This window comes from Lithobates pipiens, unplaced genomic scaffold (genome assembly GCF_037356315.1).
Source record: "Lithobates pipiens isolate NorthernLeopardFrog02 unplaced genomic scaffold, aLitPip1_a1.2 Scaffold_19, whole genome shotgun sequence".
Lineage (NCBI taxonomy): Eukaryota > Metazoa > Chordata > Amphibia > Anura > Ranidae > Lithobates > Lithobates pipiens.
Window position 1 is genome coordinate 593,687,812 of NW_027507764.1, and position 4,089 is coordinate 593,691,900.

Sequence of the window (4,089 nt, forward strand, 5' to 3'; positions counted from 1 at the left end):
AACACACCTGCTCCCCATTCACACCTGAGACCTTGTAACACTAACGAGTCACATGACACCGGGGGGAGGGAAAAATGGCTAATTGGGCCCAATTTGGAGATTTTCACTTAGGGGTGTACTGACTTTTGTTGCCAGCGGTTTAGACATTAATGGCTGTGTGTTGAGTTATTTTGAGGGGACAGGAAATTTACACTGTTATACAAGCTGTACACTCACTACTTTACATTGTAGACAAGTGTCATTTCTTCAGTGTTGTCACATGAAAAGAGAGAAGAAATGTCACTGAGGGGGTGTACTTACTTTTGTGAGATATTATATATAATATTTGGGGGTTCTAAGTAATTTTTCTAGCAAAGGAATAGGCCTGGTCCTTTCAGATTGAAAGCCTATTCAAGTGAATGGAGAGGCCCAGCAATTGCCCCACAACCACATGCCATGCATTACGGGGCAACGAGGAGGAGTCACATCACCTACTCACCACCCGTCAAACGCCTCTGAAAAGCAATCTGAATGCAAATCGCTTTTCAGTGTGCGCTAAGTCTAAGCTTAGCCTAAGTTCTTCTTTATCCCCAATTTATCATATAAAGACGCCCACACCAATCAATTCACACAGACACGCGTTTAAGGATTTAAAAAGCTTTATTGACCAGTAATACTCACTCACAATTACATACTATAAGGTAGTTACTCTAAATTTAGGGAAGCCTAAAAATGCCTATGAAGGAAAAAAAAAAATTCCTTTCTGACCTTTTCAGGGAGCGATCGGATACTCTCCGAATCCACAATCTATGGGGCTGATCCAGAGGAAGGCGAAGAAACCCCACTGCAGGGATGATCTAGTTTGCTCCAACAGGGAAAAAAAAATAAAATTCCTTCCTGACCCCCCCTGGAAGGCCGGTGCCCAATATGGGGCCCAACAGTGCCCAATGAGGGGCCCGCTATGCTCAGGATCTCATCAGGCCCTGCCCCCACAGGTCTAAGACTTGTCCCCTGGAATCCAAATGTTCCTCTCCTGGCCGGGTTATGGTTAGGGGGGTTAGATATGGGGTTTAGAGTTGAGGTTCGGGGGTTAGAATTGGGGGGGAGGGGGGGGTAGACGTGCGCATAGCGGGAACATTCGTTTAGTTCTGTTTTGGATAGATTTGTTATGTTGCTAATTTTGTTTATTCATTTTCGAATGAATTCCACATTTTTGTAACAATTCGAATTCGGATCGATCAAATAATGGGCGAATACCTGGTTGGTAAGGAGGGTCCGCCACGTCCTGCCTCGTCAGAATTGCTGGCACTGAAGATTGTCTGGAGTCTATACCGGGCTCTTCGGGTCTTCTATGGATTTTTAAGTCATTTTAAATGACGTTTTTTTAAATGACGTGAGGGCCCCTCCCCAAATCCATACCAGACCCTTATCTGTGCATGCAGCCCGGCAGGCAGGAAAAGGGGGGGGTGAGCGAGTGTTCCCCTATCCCCCTTCTGAACCATAAAAGGCCACATGCCCTCAACATAGGAGGGTGCTTCCCCCAAAGCATGCCCCATGATGAGGGCATCTGGCCTGGTATGGTTCAGGAGGGGGGGGGGCTGCTTGCTCGTTGCCCCTCCCCCCCCCTTTCCTGGCCTGCTGGGTTGCATGCTTAGATAAGGGTCTAGTATGGATTTGGTGGTGGACCCCATGCCATTTATTTTTTATTTTTTTTACATTTTGGCATGGAGTTCCCCTTATAAGTCATACCAGACCTAAGGGACCCCCACACTGCTCTCTGTCAGAAGTTTTCATTGCTGGCAATTCTTTTTCTTACACTCAGCCGTCAGCGGGAAACCCGGTTAAGGACTATCCCTAAATCTACCCTTACCCCTAACATGCCAACCCTCCCTAACACCTAACTCAAATCTTAAAACCTAACTCTACCTTAACAATAACCAAAGCATAACCCCAAACCTAACCCCAAGGCCCTAACCTCGTAACCCCAAGCCTGACCCTAACCCAACCCTACCATATCCATTAACCTAAGCCCAGCCTAACTCTAACCTTAACCATAAGCCTAACCTAACCCTAACCCCCGAGGCCCTAACCACTAACCCGCAACTTATCCCCTTAACCCTACCCCTACCTAACCCAAACCCAACCCTATCCATTAACCTAAGCCCAGCCTAACTCTAACCTTACCATAAGCGTAACCTAACCCCCGAGGCCCTAACCACTAACCCTCAACCTATCCTCCTAACCCTACCCCTACCTAACTCAAACCCAAGCCTATCCATTAACCTAAGCCCACCCTAACTCTAACCTTAACCATAAGCCTAACCTAACCCCCGAGGCCCTAACCACTATCCCTCAACTTATCCCCCTAACCCTACCCCTACCTAACCCAAACCCTACCCTATCCATTAAGCTAACCCCACCCTAACTCTAACCTTAACCATAAGCCTAACCTAACCTAAGCCTGCCGGCACAGCAAGCAGCTTTCTATGAGGGCACCCGAGCCTACTCTCTCCCGAGCCTCTGCTCTTTGTGTCGCAGATGTGGCTCAGTCCTGCCCCAGCCCCTCTCTCTCCTCATTGGCTGGCTGGCTGTGATTGACAGTAGCGGGAGCCAACAAGGAGGGAGAGACGCGGACAGGTGAGACTCGTGCACATTGCCAGATTAAGAGGGGGCTCAAGTAAGTATGGGGGTGTCTTATAGATACCCAGAGGCGGCTCGGGAGCGAGCACGCACAGGTGACCCCTGAAGCACTGGGGGGGGGGGGGACCCAAGAAGAGGAGGATTAAAGAAATTAAACCAGCATGGGAAAAGACCCAGTTTTTGTTGCCAACATCCCTTAGTTATACAGAGAAAAAGAACTGTGGAACTTCAAGGGCAAACTAAATAATAAACAGTAACTTATAAAAATACAAAGTTCATTTATACATTAAAAACATTGGTGCAAAACATCACCAGGGTTATGTATAAAACAGTACGATGGACCTGGGCTCATATAGAGCTGTTAAGTGGCGTGATCATTTCTTCTCGTTCGGGCCGACGCGTTTCGGGAGTAGAGAATTTATACCTTCTTTAGGGTATTTTGACAGAGAAGACCAAGAGTTAAAAAAATGTCCCTGAAGAAGGGGTAAATTCTCTACTCCCAAAATGCTATTAAAAAAAAAAAAAAAAAAATTGGAACCTTAACCCCTTCAATACCGGGGGGAGGGGGGCACTTATACACCTTCCTGCCCAGACCAATTTTCAGCTTTCAGCGCTGTCGCACTTTGAATGACAATTACGCGGTCATGCTACATTGTACCCAAATTAGATTTTTATCATCTTGTTCCCACAAATAGAGCTTTGTTTTGGTTTTATTTGATCACCTCTGCGGTTTTTATTTTCTGCTAAACAAATAAAACAAAAAAAAAGATTTTTGAAAAAAATTATTATTTTTTGTTTCAGTTACAAAACTTTGTAAATACGTTTTCTCCTTCACTGATGGGCACAGATGAGGTGGCACCAATGAGGTGGCACTGATATGTGACACTGATTGGTGGCACGGATTGGCATGGATAGGCGGCACGGATGGGTATGGATGGGCGGCATGGATGGGCATGGATAGGCGGCACGGATGGGCATGGATAGGCGGCACGGATGGGCATGGATGGGCGGCATGGATGGGCATGGATAGGCGGCACGGATGGGCATGGATAGGCGGCACAGATGAGCATGGATGGGCGGCACGGATGAGCATCGATAGGCGGCACGGGTGGGCACTGATAGGCGGCATTGTAGTGTAAAGTATTGTACTGATGGATGCCAATTGGTGCCAAACAATAATGCATGCCAATCAGTGATGCCTATTGTGGGCACTGATTGGCCTCCATTGTGGGCACTAACTGGCATCCCTGGTGGTCTAGGGTGGCATACCTGGTGCTGTGCATCCCTGGTGGTCCAGTGTGGGCATCCTCAGAGGGGCTTCGCTGATAATCGATCAGCACAGAACCCTCCCCCTCCCCCCCCCCCCCCCTGTCAGAGGAGCAGCCGATCGGCTCTCCTCCACTCGCATCTGACAGACGTGAGTGAGGAAAAGCCGATCACCGGTGTTCTGCCAAAAACTGTACGGCCATC